Genomic DNA, 19001 nt, shown 5'->3' with positions numbered 1-19001 from the left:
GAAAAACATTCTCCAACCATCATAGGATTATGCAATGTCTTCTCCTATGAAGGATACCTCCTCCTCAGGAAAGCATGTCTTTAAGGATTCGTATTTTGCGTCCACGCGATTCTCGACAAGATGATCTGCCAAAGCCTATCCCTTGATCATTTCCTGAGTTACGTAGACAATGTCGAATTCACTCAGCAGGATTTGCCACTTGGCTAGCTTTCTAGTGGGCATGGACTTCTTAAAGATGTACTTTAACGGATCCATCCTTGATATGAGATACGTAGTATAGGCACAGAAATAGTGCCTTAACTTCTGAGCTACCCAAGTCAGAGCACAACAGGTGCATTCTAACAGAGAATACAGGGCCTCGTATGGGGTGAGCTTCTTGCTGAGATAATAGATGGCCTGCTCCTTCCTTCCCATTTCATCATGTTGTCCCAGAACACAACCAAATGCTCCATCCAATACTGCAAGGTAGAGAAATAGAGGTCTGTCGGGCTCGAGCGGGACCAAGACTGGCAGTGTGGATAGGTACTCCTTAATTCTATTGAAGGCTTTTTGATAGTCATCAGTCCATTTGGCAGCGGCGCCCTTCTTCAACATCTTAAAGATTGGTTCACAGATAATAGTAGATTGAGCTATGAATCGGTTGATGTAGTTAAGTCTTCCCAAAAAACTCATTACGTCCTTCTTGTTCTTTGGCGGTAGCAACTCTTGAATGGCTTTGACCTTTGACGGATCCAGTTCTATTCTTTGGTGACTCACAATGAACCCAAGTTTTCCGGAAGGAACCCCGAAGGAACATTTTGTGGGATTCAGCTTCAAATTGTACCTTCTTAGTCTATTGAAGAACTTCCTCAAATCTTCGATGTGATCAGTGGCTTTCTTGGACTTGATGATGATGTCATCTACATATACTTCGATTTCCTTGTGTATCATATCATGGAAAATGGTAGTCATGGCCCTCATGTAGGTGGCCCCAGCATTCTTTAATCCAAACGGCATCATCTTATAACAATACATTCCCCACATCGTAATGAAGGCCGTTTTCTTAGCATCTTCTTCATCCATCCAGATCTGATGATACCTAGCAAAACAATCAACAAACGACTGCAGCTCGTGCTTGGCGCAGTTGTCAATTAGAATGTGTATGTTTGGCAATGGGAATTCATCTATAAGACTGGCCCGGTTGAGATCCCGGTAGTCAACACAGACTCTGACCTTCCCGTCCTTCTTTGGTACTTGCACGATGTTGGCTAACCATGTTGGATACTCTACTACTCTGAGAACCTTATCTTTGACTTGCTTGGCGACTTATTCCTTGATTTTCAAACTCATGTCAGGCTTGAACTTCCTGAGCTTCTGCTTTACCGGTGGGCATGTCGGATCAGTTGGCAGCTTGTGCACCATAATAGATGTACTCAAACCAGTCATGTCTTCATACGACCAGGTGAATATGTCCTCATATTCCTTCAAAAATTCTGTGTGTTTTTTCTTTTCTGCTGGTGACAAATGAACGTTGATCCGAGTTTCTTTGACATTTTTTGCATCTCCTAGGTTAACAATCTCGGTCTCGTCCAGGTTGGACTTAGGTCTGTTCTCAAAATCCTCAACCTTTTTAACAACCTCTTTTGGTATATCATCTTCCTCTGAGTCCGTTTGTCACGTTGTCTCGTTACATGTCACAGTCGTTGGTTCATCAAGATAAGTAATAGTAATACTGTAAATAAAGTAAATGAGAGAAAGTAATAAGAGTAAGATTCATAAGAAAAATCAAAATGCTTTGAAAAATTCCATGACTGTTTTGAACATTGAAGATCTTATTACGAAATTAAAAGGCAAAAGGGAAGTCAAAATGAAAAAAATAGTGCATGATACTTGTTCAGCCTTGCTACCCCGAGGCTTTCCGGGCTCTGGTGGTTCTGATGGACCAATTGTTGAGGCGTGCTCCTCGGCTCACGGCTTGTATGGAAGGGCCTTCCTCCCCCTCCTCCTAGAAAATTACACAGCAATCCATGTCATCCTCTTCCAAAAACAAATCCATCATCGCTGCCAGTGCTTCCTCTTCTTTTGACCCATATATAACATCAGTTGGCTGAAAAATTTGCTCTAAGCGAGGTATCAGGTGCTCTAGTGGATAATAAGGCCCACTCCATGACGGCGACCATTCATTGAACTCTTTCCAGGTGTACTCGTATCCCAGACCGAAGGTGGTACCATGTTTCTTCAGCTTGACAGGCTTAGCGATCCCTTATAGGTTCTTGCCAAGTCCCTTGCCTGGCTCATATCCGCACCAGTTCAATATGTTTTCGATTTTGTTGTCCCACCATTTATCTTTGTCAACGGCGTTGACTCACTCGATGTGGTGATAGGTTTCTCCGCCTATCTTCCTTTTTCCTCCGATCACTGGGATGGTCTGGCGACTGTATATGGGATTGCTACCGTCGCCGTGGATGATCACCTCTTGGTGATTCCACTCAAATTTCACTGTCTGATGTAGGGTTGATGCTACAGCTCCAGCGGCATGAATCCATGGTCGTCCCAAGAGCAAGTTGTAAGATGCCGGCGCGTCTATTACTTGAAAGTCGACATCAAACCAAATAGGCCCCATCTGTAAACACAGGTTGATTTCCCCAATAGTGGACCTTTGGGAACCGTCGAATGCTTCGACGTTAATGGCCCCGTCTTTGATCTCATGCAGCCCTTTTCCTAATGTTCTGAGTTTTACCAGCGGACAAATGTTGAGGCTGGACCTCCATCGATCAGGACCCTGGTGATAAAATAATCCTCGCATTGCACGGTGATGTGTAATGCCTTGTTGTGGCTCAGCTCTTCTGGTGGCAACTCATCTTCATGAAAAGTGATTTTGTGATTCTCCAATACTTGTACCACCATATTTGCCATTTCTCCTCCGGTGATGTTGCTTGGTACATACGCCTCACTCAGCACCTTCAATAAGGCATTCTTATGTGCTTCAGAGCTTTGTAGCAGAGCTAAAATAGAGATCTGGGCTGACATTTTGTTCAACTGATCAATGACTGAATACTCTTTGGCCTGTATCTTCTTCCAGAGGTCGTCGGGCCTAGCTTCAGTGATGGTTGGCTGTCCAGATGCCTGCTTACTCGATTCAGCCAAGTGTTCTGGAGTATAAACCCTGCCGGTCCTTATCATACCCTGTGCCACAACTGCTTCTCCGAACTTGGTTTACCCTTTCCTTCTTGCCTCGGCTATGTAATCCCACAGTATGGCTTTTGTGTGGAATGGTGTTATGGTTGTCATTGCTACCGAAATGGGCACCCTTGCTTTAGAAGGTAATACAACAACCTCAAATGGTACAGGTGCCTTTGGGGACCCAAACTCGACCTCAATTGGTATTGGCGTCTTTGCAGGGGGTGGTGCTTCAAACTCAAGTGGTACAGACATATTCACCTCGGCGTCCCCAGAAGGCTGAATCTGGACCACAATCGGGTTAAGGGTGATTGTTGATTTCTTTGGCTAGTCACCTTTTACGATTAATCCGATCGATCTTTTGAGGTCCCAATCATCCTCTATCTCAATCATGTGAATGCCTCCACCCTTATGGTCTGGTAGAGGGTTGCTGCGGACGTTCGGGGTAGGCTCTTTTTCCACGATGATTTTGTTGTCAATCAAAGCTTGAATCTTATCCTTCAGTCACTTCTTACTTTATAACTCACTTTACCACTTGAGCCAATGCTCCAAATGGTTCCATTTATCTCATATACTTTCACAATTCGTATTACCACTCGAGCCAATGCTTCTCAAAGTTCAAAGATCACAATTTCTTTCACATGCTTTTTACAACATATAGAAATCATCATTAAGGCATGAAAGATACAATAAGATCAGAATATCCGCAATATAAAGACTCACGGTCATGCTAGACACCAACATATCGATACTCGTCACCATGCCTATACGTCGTACTCGACAATTAGTGTAAGCACGTGATTTTTTCTCCACGAACAATCACTCCAAAAGAAATCAAAAATAATAAATGGCATCGCGGTACAATTTTCACGTGACATGTGCTGGTAGTCGTTTGTGTTTCTGTCCATTTTTTCATTGAATCTTAACAAACAAAATACAAAATATGTATGTCATGGTAATTAAACCATAATTCGGTCATTAAAAGAAAATTCACAAAATATGCATCTTTTATTCTAGGATGTGATTTAACCTATTTAAATATTTTAATATGTGTGTGATAAATGTGTTAAGTGTTAATTAATGGGTGTTTTAAATTTCGTTTTATTTTTAATTGTGTTTAAAATTAGAAAACAAAAGAATTAGTGCAAATTGTTTAGAAATCGGAGTGGGACTATTTTTATTCTGAATTTTGAGGCCCAAAATCAATTGCATCTGACCTAGTCCAAACCAGGCCTCAGGCAAATCCCCCCAAACGATGCCGTATAAAGGCGTTTGATCTGAGGCGTCCGTCCAGGCCAATCCAACGGCCCAGGACCCCCTTCAGCAACCCGTTTCCAAACCCGACCCAGTAACCGGTTCAACCCAACCCCTCACTTAAACCAAACGACCCCGTTTCTATACCAAACGACCCCGTCTCGTCCATCACCAGTAGATCCAAGCCGTTGAGATCACTTGATCTAACGACCCTGATCTATCTCCCCCTTCCGTATATAAACCCTCCATCACACCCCACGCCCCCCTATCCAAACACCCCCCGGTTCCATCGTCCCCAAGAGCCCAACCCTAATGTCCCAAACCCTAGCCGCCCCCCTTCACCTTCCCCGCAAAGCCGGCGGCAAGGACGCCGGTGACCACCCCCTTAACACCCCTGATGCATCTCTCACCACCCCAAACCCAAATCTACTACCCCCTAGCCTCGAATCACCCTCCATCATCTCGAATCTTGATTTGAAGATTCGAGACCAAACCCCGATCTACACCAAACCAACCCAAACTCACACTGGACAACCCCCTGACTTCCCTCGTGACCAAACCAAGCTTGGTTTGGTCCGAATCTGCCCACAAATCCTAAAATCCCAAATCTGAAGATTTAAATTCTGGAATACAAGAACCTGGGGAATCCGGTCAGTTTCATGGGGATTTTGGGACCTAATAGGCTTTAATCAAGGTGTTCTTGGTCGAGAACACCCCGATTAAGGTTTGTTCGGCCTCAAATGGTCAAAACTGGTTCAGGTCTGGTCCGTTCTTGGTTAATCTCCCACAGGAAGTTTTCCTTTTCCTTTTAGTTGGTTTGAGTATTGTCTGAATTTGTTAGCATGTTTTGTTGTAGTTGTTTGTTATTTCTGATATTTTCCTTTCAATTTCTTCCGTCTTTGTAAAGACCATTTATTTGGTCGCTTGTTCTTCGGTGTATATGTTGAACACGTCTTGTGATATACATGTTCGTTAATTAGATTAGTCGTCGAGTAGATAATTCATATAGATTCTCTGTGTCATGCAAAGTTGTTGAAGGCAGTCGATTGCCCTGTTCATATTGTTTGATTGATCGACTGATTATTTCCTGTTATAATTAGTATAGTCGACCTGATAAACGTCATCGATTAATTTTCTATGACTAAATGATCAAATGGTCTAACAACTTCACATGACTGATCGAACCCTGTGATTAATTGGATGCTTGACATTGCCTGAATTTAGCTTATAACTGCATTGCAAAACAACTGAAAGATTCAGTCTAGGGCAGCTTTGAATTTGAACTTTCAGAAGTTCAAAATGCCCTGATACTGCAATGGGTTAGTACAGTAATAATCAGGTTTTAACAAGGGTAGTCTGGGGTTTGAAAAGAACAGAAAAAGCTTAGTTTAAGTGAGCTGACAAATAGGGTACTGAATTAAGATTAAACTAATGTATTTGTGGGGACAAAACATAAGAGCATGGGAGTTTTAATACTTAAATGAACCCATGACCCTTGAATAGAGGAATAGGTCAGGCGTGGGGAACAAAAATGACCTGCATCAAGAAGATGCTTAGGCATGGGAAATGAAGGGGATGGGCAGTCACTGAGGCTGTGAAGTTCTAGGCAGCCCTTAGGGGTTCCCATTCAGTTATAAATAGAGTTGTTTTTAGTTAAGAAAGGGCTGGATATTTTTTCTTCAGAGAGGTTTTGTGAGTTAGAAAAACTGAAGAGAAAGAAAGAAACAAAAAGAAATTTTCAGAATATTGTAACCAAACACTGTCTGAAAACTGCTTAGGAGTTCAAGTTGGCCAAGCTGTCTTTGCTAATTGTTGTTGGTTATTTGCCGAGCTGTTTGTGATTGTTGAACTGCTGGTGCTGTTACATTGAATATTCTGGTTCTCTGTTGGTTCATCATTCTGTTTCTGGGACTGCTTGTTTGTTGCTCGACCACTTGTGAGCTTCATCATTGTGGCTGGTTGTTGTTGCTGTGTTGTTGATGTTTATCTGCTGTTGCTGTATTTGCTGCATACTACTCAGCTGACCATTCTCCTTCTTCTTTTGCTTTGCTATACCAGGTACACGATTAATAGTGTCAATGTAACTTGAAAGTTGAGCATGAACATAAAAGAGAAGAGCTGAAGATGTTTATTTCATACATAGACTGTTATATTGAACCCCATAAATGTATAATAGTTTACATTCTTGTTTAGATACTGAAGGTAGCCTGCATTCCTAGTAGATATCAATGTATGGTGATTGAATGATAGTTTGTATATGTAGGCTGATAGATAAAAGTATTCCCAGTGCAGTAGGTTGTATCTTAGACTTTATCTAATTACGTTTAGCATGTCCTTAAATGCATAAAACTATCCATGTTAGTTAATTTCATTTCCTTTTGATAAATTGCCTCCTTATAATTGGCAAACCACTGCTTTAAAACAAACGACGCAAGTCTGCACTTCTCAACCTCACGAAGGTCGAGCCCGAATCAAACGAACCCAGCAGGCTTTCATCAGAAAGGCAGTGGCCCAGGCCCAGCCGATACTGTGTGGGCTGGGTTTGGGCCCATAATGTTCGATTAGCTGCCCACGTGCATGGCCATATTTTCTTATTCTGCAAAGGCATTCGAAATCCTGCTATAAATAACCTGCAAGCATGTAATTAATTAGGGTTATTTCTGTTTTCGATTAGTAGAGACAAACGCAATAAGAAACGTAGTTGCTATAGGATATCCTTCTAAAATGAATGAGATGAGCCTCGTCAAATAAAACGCACAGATTGCGGGGCCCTCACAAAAATATATGTATTAAATTACTTAGAAGTCAGGAGGGTCGTTTAGCGAATTTCACGGCCTTCCCAAAATAATAACACGATAGTCTCTTTAGGCGCGTGTTTAATAATCTACTTTCGTAAACTCGGGTGTGCATTTCATGCGACCCAAATCCAAATCCCAAAAAATCAAATAAAATATGTTCCGGATTGTGGGTGCATTTCATGTGACGCAATCCAAAGACATGTTTTAAGCGATGTTCACATTCTTTTAAAAATAATAATAATAAAGTGGTAAAAAGTTAAAATTGGTACACCGGTTCATAATTGTATAAAAATTAGATAAATAAGCCGAATATGACAGTTGAGCGACCGTGCTAGAACCACGGAACTCGGGAATGCCTAACACCTTCTCCCGGGTTAACAGAATTCCTTATCCGGATTTCTGGTACGCAGACTGTAATATGGAGTCATTCTTTTCCTTGATTCGGGATTAAAATTGGTGACTTGGGACACCCTAAATCTCCCAAGTGGCGACTCTGAAATAAACAAACCAATCCCGTTTCGATTGTCCTTTAATTGGAAAAAACTCCCTTGTACCCCCGCGGGTACGGAAAAAAGAGGTGTGACAGCTCTGGCGACTCTGTTGGGGACCCGACCGACCCAGAACCACTAGTTCAGGGTTAGAAATTCGAGCTTAGATAAATTGTTATATTTGGTTTTATCTGATTTTTGTTACATGTTTGGGCTCCATTTGCTAAATGATATTTTTACCGCTTTGATATTATTTGAACTGTATATGAACTGTGTCGAAACCCATCTTCTCTCTGTGTCTTCTTGATCATGAAGAAGGACGTACTTCATACGACTTCTTTTCTGTATAGTGTCAATTCCCAATTTAGAACGAGGTTCGGACAAGTTGCTAAGCCGGTGAAGCTTCTGTATTCCCGGTACGCTGCCCCCCTCGGCTCGAGCTGTCCGCTCGGGTAAGCCAGAACAAACACCCAGGTTTTGAACCTAGAATAACTCAACTCCATGTCGGATCCCTAGTAGGAAAGCTTATTTGCATCATGTGCATTTTTGACTTAGGGGACTCAACATAGGGGTTGGGTCCGTCTAGGAATAGCAACCTGAAACAGAAAAGGCCATCCTGACGCATCCTGCTCACTGCTTGTGCGTTTATTTGCTTCGAACATGCATGATGACCGGTTTTGAATGTTGGAAATTTTTACAAAAAAAATCACAAAGTTCAAATAGAAGAGAAAATGGGTATATTCTATTTTAATAGTTTGTTTTACTAAAAACAAAGGAAAAGAGAAAAGAGAAAATAGCAAGCTGAGAATGAGGAATGAGTTTTTATTTTAATTTACTTTATTTTCAAAAAAAAAATGACATACAACAAAGTATATATGTATATATATATATATATATACACATGTATATATATGCATATATTGTTTTTTCTTTTTCTCTCTCTCAAAGATTTTTGTTTGGAACCAAAATAAAGATTTTTTCTGCCGCCTAAAAACACCTTAATAAATGTGCAGGATGAGCACAGAGCGAAATGAACCGTTCTCGTCCCTCAGCGAGGTCCCTCTACAACTCCACATGTGGTGGAATGACTTGGAAGCCGATGGCAAAGAGATAGCGGAAAGAGTATTGGGAGGTTTTGTCGATTTGCTGAGTGTTAGGCCAAGGACAGATATTCTTGAAGCTCTCATACCATTTTGGGATCCAACCCGCAATGTATTCCGTTTCGCTGACTTTGAACTTTCACCAACACTGGAGGAAGTCGCCGGATATGCAGGATTGAGTGGGAGGTTAAGAGGGCAATACCTACTTTTGCCAAAGCCGGTATCTCCGCATGCGTTTCTGGATCTGCTAAGCATCAGTCGAAAGATACAACATGATGATTTATCGAGAGGATGTTGTGATCTCCATTTTTTGTATCAGCGGTACGGAACTCCGCAAGGTTTCGAGGAACCAAACCTTGGACTAACTCATGGCGGGAACAGAAACAAATGGGAAGCAAGACGTACTTTGGCTTTCATCACAGCATTCTTGGGAGTCATGGTCTGTCCAAGGAAGGATAAAAAGATAGAGATAGGCCTTGTAGGGATGGCCGACGTTGCAATCAAAAGAACCGACAACACTGTGGTTCCTTTGATTTTGTCCAAAGTCTACCGAGCTTTGACTATATGACGAGAAGGAGGCAAGTTCTTTCAAGGTTGCAATCTGTTACTTCAGCTATGGATGCAAGAACACCTCCATCACCGAGTAGGATACATGAACCACGGGTTGACATAGAGGAATTGTATCAGCGGCTTCGAGAAGCGCATGACAGGCGCCAGATTTCCTGAAGGTGTCGAAGCATGGTTTACACGGTTAAGGTCAACAACAGCTGACCAAATTGAATGGGCATTCGGTTGGTTGATTGATACTGAGGTGATCTACATGTCGGCTGAAGAATGTCATGTTCTCTTAATGGGACTTCGCAACATCCAGCCATATGCTCCTCATCGGGTATTACGACAGCTGGGCAGGTTTCAAGTAATCCCTACTGATGAAGATCTGAGCAAGCATGCCTTGGAGCTGAGCCCGAGAGTTATATTTCCCGAGGGGAAGATTAGAAAGCTGTGGCACGAATGTAGATTCTTGGAACCCAAGACCATGGTGCGAGAACTAGCTAAAGGTGAGGTAGACCCAAAGTACGATGCTTGGTTCGAAAGAAGGTTTCAGATTCGGAAAAGACCTGCTAAAAGAGCCCACGTTCAACAATTCACAGATGATTCGCAGGAGCAATGGGGATGGTTAAAAAGGGAGGAAGGTTACCGGGTTGAAATCGGGAAACTAAAGCAACAAGTTGAAAGGCTTGTGTTTGAGAACAACGTGCAAGTCGCCTCGGAGCAGGTTGAAAGAAACAAGCTAGCCCAAGAGAACCAGACCCTGAAGGCTCGCCTTCGCCAAGCCAGTAAGAGTAACATTGACCGACAGAAGCGTCGCTCCGACGAAAGATTGATAGCAAGTTTGAGAAACCAGGTCATCCAAAGCCAAGAAGAATTAGAACAATCAGAAGTTTGCATAGCAAGGATGAAGGTCAAATGGGCAAAAGGTACAGTAGCCCGGAGGCAGCGTCTGCAACAGGTCATAAGGGATTAGGAGATGAGCATCGGGATATTAAGGAAGACGAACTCCACTCTTCATGATCAAATCATCAAACAAGCACGAGATGCCCAGGCCGACAGAAGACATTGTTACGATGCAATGGCCTGCATGGAAAGACAAATGGAGTTGTTCCAGGATCGACTTGCCGACAATGCTCAGGCACTGGGATTGAAGAATCGACAAATCAGGCAATTGTTCATTGAAAGGAACAACATTCGAGGAAGGATCGACGAAATTGGGCATTACATCTACATGAAATGCCTAGCATGTGAGCAAATACCTCGGAAGACCCTCCTTGTTTCCATCATGAGCTGCTTCCACCGGATTATGAACGAGTTGAAGAGCTTGCAGAGGGACCTTACACCAAGGACCGCGGAAGGGCCGAATGATGCCTCGTGGGCCCCTAAGTTGGAAATTTAATCTTTGGTCGAGTCCTGTTTATTTGGCTTTGTTGCTTTCCCATATGTTGTTTTCTTTTTTTAGTCAAACCGGGTTAAGGATTGTGGAGTCTGTACTATTGTTGTTCCTTGTTTGAAGTAATTTGTAATAGCAAAATTTTGAGAATGAGTTTAATGATTCCAAAAGAATTTTGTGTTTCTTTACTTTATGGCAGAACTACACCTGGTCTGATTCGCGCGGGGACGTGATACGTAGGCAATCCCCATAAGATTCGACCGCTTTTAATAAAGAAAGAAAGGAAAAAAAAGAGAAAAGAAAATACAAAAAAATAAAATAAAATACAGGGTTTCCCAAAGTACTTTAAAAAAGGGACAACTGAGCAAGCCGGGATGACGCATGTTGTTTGAAGCAAAGCATGTAGAAACGGTTAACTGCCTAAGAGCATTGCATCCTCTATGTGTTGTGATCAAATCTGTTAAACTCTAACGCTAACAAAGTTTGTTGTTGTCTGATCCAGACAGTTAGTTGTTAAAGAATTCTGGCAACACACCCTTACCAAACCAGATCCAAAGGACCGGTAGCAATAAACATGACTACTTCAGAGAATAGTAATGAGGAAGAAAGGCCGATGAGCCAGTTGTTAAAAGAAGCGATGGAAAAGATTGAAAGGATGGGACTAGAGATGAATGCAATGCAGCTAGCTTTAGCCAAAGCGCAAAAAAGCCCTGAGCCACTGGGGCACATACTGGAATACCCTCATTCCTGCCCTTCAACAAGCCTCCCGAATCCCCGTTATCATCAGGAAAGAAGCCCCCATGATTCCCAAGCTCCACCACCCCACCAACCTCTCCCAACACCGAATATTCCCACTTTTGTGGGACCCACATCAGCCACCTTGCAAAGAACGACCAGTGAGCCATTGTTTCAGGCTCACGATACGCAATACTATCCCCCTGAGCCTACATTCCATGCCCCCGAACCACAGGCCTACAATCCGCACTTGGAGGTACCGGCAGAGATTGAAAAGCCGGTTAAAGCCCCTGAACAGGATGAGGTATTGAGGAAGTTCAAAATCCTAGAGCAGTCCTTCAGGAACCTGCACGGTTTGGGCAACCAGGTCAGCGTAGCATACAAAGATCTATGCCCTTTCCCAGACGTCCAACTCCCGGCTGGGTTCAAGATGCCTAAGTTTGATTTATATGAAGGGCACGGTGATCCCATGGCACATTTGCGGGGATTCTGTAGCAAAATGAGAGGGGCAGGCGGCAAGGATGAGCTGCTGATAGCTTATTTCGGCCAAAGTCTGAGCGGATCTGCACTAGAATGGTATACCAGGCAGGATTCCAGTAGATGGTACACTTGGGATGATCTGGCGCAGGCTTTCGCGGGTCATTTCCAATACAATCTCGAGATAGTCCCCGACCGTCTCACGTTGTTGAGGACCGGGAAGAAGCCCGGGGAAAAGTTTTCGCGAGTACGGGTTCCGTTGGAGAGAGCAAGCAGCCAGAGTCGATCCTCCCATGAGAGAGGGAGAGATGGTGGACTACTTCTTGCAAACATTGGATCCAACCTACTTTGGTCACTTGGTGACGACAGTTGGAAAATCCTTCAATGAGGTAGTGAAGATAGGGGTCATGATAGAAGAAGGTCTGAGGTCTGACAAAATCTTGAATTATTCGGCACTCAAGGCCATGACCCAGGCTATTCAGAGTGGCACGGGAGGTGCGCTGGGAAGAAGAAAGAAAGAAGAAATTGCCACGATCGAGGCAGGCAGTTGGTCCAGGGCGGGCAAGCCACACTACAACCAACCCAGACCTCACAGGCCAAACTACCCATACAACCCACCACAACATTGCTATCCGCCTCAAGAACCACATTGCGCCGTGCACCAGGCCCAGGCATACACTCAGCCTCTGGTTCGCCCGCAATGGCGCGCGTCGGCTCCCCAGAACACATACGCACCACCACAAAACACCTATCCTCCACCAAGGGCGTATAGAAACCCTCCAGGGGCAGGCTTTCGGGGAAATCCAGATGCTAGGAATGACAGGCTGCGGAAATACAGAACTTTCATGGAGTTGGGAGAAACCTACACCGCTTTGTTCCACAAATTGAGGCAACTGGGTTTGGTTAGTCCTGTCTAGACTCGAGAACCAAATCCCCCACCCCAGAATTTGGATCGATCAATAAGTTGTGAATACTGCTCAAGGATGCTGGGGCACGATACCGAAAAGTGTTGGAAATTGAGGCATGCCATACAGGATCTTATTGACACTAATAAGATCGAGGTCTAGACACCGGAGGCTCCCAACATCAACCAGAACCCACTGCCAGCATACCACGACACTCACATGATCGAGTTGGTGTATGAGGGAGGAGAGTTGAGAAAACCCTCACAGACAGTGATGATGATCCAGGCCGCCCCGAAAGAAGGATCAACCAGTGGGGGAACGAGGGTACAGTCGCAGGGAGAAGGCGTCAAGCCAGTAGTGATATTGGGAAAGAGCCTGTCCACCGTAACAAGCAAACCCAAGCCAAACAAGTTGGTAATATCAGGGACTCCACCTACCCCTGCAGTTGTGTTAAAAGGGGTATACAGGGAAATGGTCACCATAAAGCCTGTAATTCAGTTGCCGATGATTGATAGTAAGGCTGTGCCTTGGAAATACGAGAAGGCAGTGGTGATGTACAAAGGAGAACAAGTGGAAGAGGTTAGTTGTGAAGCGTAAAGGCTGACTCGATCAGGACGGTGTTTCGCTCCGGTAGAGCTGAGAAGAACCAACCCAGCTACGACCAAGAAACCTGTATCCGAAGAACAGGCTGAGGAGTTCCTGAGAAAGATGAAAGTGCAGGACTACTTCGTGGTCGAACAGCTGAGGAAAACACCGGCTCAGATCTCGCTGCTTTCATTACTAATCCATTCTGAGGAACATCGTCGGGCCTTGATGAAGATATTGAACGAGGCTCACGTGCCCAACGAGATTTCTGTAAACCACCTAGAAACCATTGCCAACAAGATTTTCGAGGTGAACAGGGTAACATTCTCCGATGATTATTTGCCGATAGAAGGTACGGAGCATAATAAAGCTCTCTACCTAACTGTCAAATGTGAAAACTCGGCAGTCACTCGGGTGTTGGTGGACAACGGTTCAAGTGCCAATATTTGTCCATTATCCACCCTAAACCAGTTAAGGATCGACCACGGAAGAATCCGCAAGAATAGCATCTGCGTCCGAGGGTTTGACGGAAACGGAACAGCCACTGTGGGGGATGTTGTGCTTGAATTGACCATCGGTCCAGTCCTGTTCACCATGGAGTTCCAGGTGTTGGATGCCACAGTATCTTATAACCTTCTGTTGGGACGACCATGGATTCATGCAGCCAAAGCAGTGCCCTCCACCCTACATCAGATGGTGAAGTTCGAGTGGGATAGGCAGGAGGTCGTACTACACGGCGAGGACACGGCGTGCGCCATGGGTGGCGCCATTGTACCTTTCATAGAGACCGATGATGACAAAGGTCCTTGGGTCTACCAGATTTTCGATACAGGGTCGGCAAACAAAATTGCTGAAGGAGAAATCATCCCGCACCCTAGGGTAGCTGCCGCGACAGTCATGATGGTCTCGGAAATGCTGGGTAATGGATTTGTGCCGGGAAAGGGCCTGGGAGTCGAGCTTCAGGGGATTGTCCAACCTGTCTCCCTGCCTAAAAATCTGGAAACTTTCAGATTAGGGTTCAAACCAACCGCAGCAGATGTAAAGCAAGCACGGAAAATAAAGAAGAAAGTCTGGTATCTTCCCAAACCCGTGCCACGTCTTTCAAGATCTTTTGTCAGAGCAAATGCCAAGGGGCCGCCAGTCCCAAAGATTCTAGGACCATTGATTGGAATGGATGGGGACCTAAATCAGAGTTTCGAGAGGCTATTCGCTGATGTCAGTATGGTAGAGGCTGGAGAAGGTTCCAGCAGAGCAGAGATACAGTTTGTGGGGCTTGAGGCCATAACCAACAATTGGACAGTTACTCCTCTTCCTGTCCGAGGGGAGTCTTGGTAGTAGGCTTTGATTTATGTTTTTGTTTGTTTTGTTTTGCTCGGATTATTCCAGGGTGTAATCCAAATTTTACTTTTGTTTTGTAAAAGTGTGAACCCTTTTTATCCCGCAAGTTTAATAAAGTTCTCTTCTTTTGTCTCATTTTAATTCTGTCTTGTTCTTTTTCTTTCTGAACAGTTCTCTTTTTACTGGTTCTAATGACATGGCATGCACAGCGGATCTTCGACCTAGTCTAATAAATCAATCTGAATCTGACTCAATGATACAAGAGGTCGTTTGTGACGATGAATCTGAATATGATGAAGACAAAGCCTTCGAAGAGATAAACCGAGAACTGTGCCAATTTGAAGAAAAACCCAAACCTAACCTAAATGACACTGAGGCTGTAAATCTAGGAGACGCTGATAACATCCGAGAAACCAAAATTAGCATCCATGTTGAGCCGAATGTCAGGGAAGAATTTATCAAAACCCTCGTGGAATTCAAAGATGTTTTTGCATGGTCATATGATGATATGCCGGGATTAAGCACCAATTTAGTGGTTCACAAATTGCCCACTGACCCGACATACCCTCCGGTCAAGCAAAAGCTAAGGAATTTAAAACAGAAATGAGTATAAAGATCAAAGAAGAGGTGATTAAGCAGTTGCAGGCGAAGGTCATTCGGGTCACTCGATATCCCGAGTGGTTGGCCAATGTGGTACCAGTTCCAAAGAAGGATGGGAAAATCCGGGTGTGCGTCGACTACCTCAACCTCAACAAAGCAAGTCCCAAGGACAATTTTCCATTGCCCAACATCCATATCTTGATCGATAATTGCGGTGGGCGCGAGATCAGATCATTTGTGGATTGCTATGCGGGTTATCATCAGATCCTAATGGACGAGGAAGATGCAGAAAAGACATCATTTATCACGCCATGGGGAACTTACTGCTATCGGGTAATGCCGTTCGGACTGAAGAATGCCGGGGCAACGTACATGCGAGCAATGACTGCTGTGTTTCACGACATGATACACAAAGAAATTGAGGTGTACGTAGATGATGTGATCATAAAATCTTGGCGGCAGGAAGACCATGTAGCAGACCTAAGGAGATTCTTCCAAAGACTCCGAAGGTATGATATAAAGCTTAACCCGGCCAAATGCGCATTCGGGGTTCCATCAGGAAAGCTGTTAGGATTCATCGTCAGTCGACGGGGGATTGAGTTAGACCCATCCAAGATCGAATCCATCTGAGATTTGCCACCGCCAAAGAACAAAACAGAGGTAATGAGTCTGTTGGGTAGACTCAATTACATCAGCAGGTTCATCGCTCAACTCACGACGACTTGTGAGCCCATATTTCGGTTGCTAAAAAAGGATGTTGCGGTAAGTTGGACGGCAGAGTGTCAAGAGGCTTTCGACCAAATCAAAGTGTATCTGTCTAATCCACCCGTGTTGGTCCCGCCTAAGTCAGGGAAGCCCTTAATTCTTTATCTGACGGTCCTGGAAAATTCATTTGGTTGTGTACTGGGGCAACATGATGACACAGGAAGGAAGGAGCAGGTCATCTACTATCTTAGCAAGAAATTCACAGTATATGAGGTCAAGTACACTCAACTCGAGAAAACATGATGCGCCCTAACTTGGGTAGCTCAGAAGTTGAAACACTACCTGTCCTCGTATACTACTTATCTCATATCCCGTTTGGACCCATTGAAGTATATCTTTCAGAAACCTATGCCCACAGGGAGGTTGGCAAAATGGCAAATTCTGCTCACAGAGTTCGATATCGTCTATGTGACGAGGACAACCATGAAATCCCAAGCGCTGGCCGACCATTTGGCAGAGAATCCCGTTGATGAAAAATACGAGCCTTTAAGAACGTATTTTCCCGACGAAGAAGTGATGCATACAAATGAACTGGAGTTACCCGAGGAAACGGGTTGGAAGCTTTTCTTCGACGGAGCTGCAAATGCGAAAGGGGTTGGAATAGGAGCAGTACTCATTTCTGAAACAGGACACCATTATCCGGTTACAGCTCAACTGCGCTTCTATTGCACCAATAATATGGCCGAGTATGAAGCTTGCATTTTGGGTCTGCGATTAGCTGCGGACATGGATGTCCGAGACGTTTTGGTCATAGGAGACTCGGACCTCTTGGTTCATCAGATTCAGGGAGAATGGGAAACACGGGATCTGAAACTCATACCGTATCGACAATGCTTGCACGATCTGAGGAAGAAATTTCGATCAGTGAAATTCAAACATATCCCGAGAGTTCATAACGAGGTTGCGGATGCATTGGCCACCTTAGCATCAATGTTGCACCACCCTGACAAAATGTATGTTGACCCTCAGCACATCCAGGTTCGTGATCAGCACGCTTATTGCAACGCGGTGGAAGATGAAGCAGATGGCGAGCCTTGGTTTCATGATATCAAGGAGTACCTCAGAATGGGGATATATTCGGAACAGGCCACTGGAGACCAAAAAAGAGCCCTTCGGCGTCTGTCGAATGGTTTCTTCCTCAGCGGAGGAGTTTTGTACAAAAGAACCCCGGATTTGGGATTGTTAAGATGTATAGACGCCGGTCAAGCCACGACGGTCATGGCAGAAGTACATGCTGGAGTTTGCGGGCCACATATAAGCGGATACGTATTGGCAAGGAGGATCCTTCGAGCAGGGTATTATTGGCTCACCATGGAACATGACTGTATCACTTTCGTGAGGAAATGCCATCAGTGTCAGATACATGGAGATCTGATTCATTCTCCGCCAACAGAGTTACATACGATGTCAGCACCCTGGCCGTTTGTGGCATGGGGCATGGATGTCATTGGACCTATCGAGCCGGCAGCATCCAACGGTCATAGGTTCATTCTAGTAACCATTGACTACTTCACCAAATGGGTTGAGGCTAAAACCTTCGAGTCGGTAACTAAAAAGGTAGTGGTGGATTTTGTGCACTCCCATATCATCTGCAGATTTGGGATCCCAAAAGTGATCATTACGGACAACGGTGCGAACCTTAACAGCAGTCTGATGAGAGAGGTATGCCAACAATTCAAGATTACACACCGCAATTCCACCCCATATCGCCCCAAGGCGAATGGAGCGATCGAAGCAGCCAATAAAAACATCAAGAAGATACTGCGAAAGATGGTGGAAGGATCTAGACAATGGCACGAGAGATTACCCTTTGCTTTGTTGGGTTATCGCACTACCGTCCAGACTTCCATAGGTGCAACTCCTTATTTGTTGGTATACGGAACTGAGGCCGTAATTTCGGCGGAGGTCGAAATTCCGTCCCTCCGGATTGTCGCTGAAGCCGAGATTGATGATAATGAATGGGTCAAAGCTCGATTGGAACAGTTGAGCTTGATAGACGAGAAAAGATTGGCAGTAGTGTGCCATGGTCAACTGTATCAGAAGAGAATGGCAAGAACATATAATAAGAAGGTACGCCCCAGGAAGTTTGAAGTAAGGCAGCAGTTATTAAAGAGGATCCTCCCGCATCAGGTCGAAGCAAAAGGCAAGTTCGCCCCAAATTGGCAAGGGCCTTATATCGTGACCAGAGTGTTGTCCAATAGTGCTTTGTGTTTGACGGATATCGAGGGGAGATGTGTTGACATGGCTATAAATTCAGATACAGTCAAGAGATATTATGCGTAATTTCTTTGATTATGGCAATTATTGGTTCGTTTGTTTGTACTTGGTACTTATTGGATAATGAAATGACGGAGGCAGTTCTTTCTTCTATCCAAACACTTTACCCTTGTTTCCCCCTTTTTGAGCCTTAAGTTATTCTTTTATACCCCTCTTTTGGAATCACTAATGGGAAAGATATGAAAAAGAGAAAGAAAAGAAAAGAAATTTTTTAAGAGAAAATGAAAAAAAAAAGAGAAAAAAGAGAGAGATAAAAATCACAAGAAATACAAAACCGTGGGAACTACGTTTGACCTGATTCCTCAAAGAGGATACGTAGGCGCCTCACGGCTCGGTAATAGTGTGCATAATGTCCATAAGTGTGCATAATAGGCACAGTGTGCGTAATGCACATAGCTCAACATAGAGTAAAAAATAAAATCCCCCAAGCAAGAAAACTGGGGCAGATGTTATGTTTTAAAATTCCAACAAAAGTATGATTCCAAAAGTTGTAGAGGATCACCCATCAAAGTTATTTCATTTAGCCTTTCTTTTAGCCCCACACCAAAACCAACATCGATGTCCAAAAAAGACCT

Source organism: Nicotiana tabacum, chromosome 1 (genome assembly GCF_000715075.1).
Source record: "Nicotiana tabacum cultivar K326 chromosome 1, ASM71507v2, whole genome shotgun sequence".
In the NCBI taxonomy this organism is placed as follows: Eukaryota; Viridiplantae; Streptophyta; class Magnoliopsida; order Solanales; family Solanaceae; genus Nicotiana; species Nicotiana tabacum.
This window is presented reverse-complemented; position numbering follows the sequence as displayed.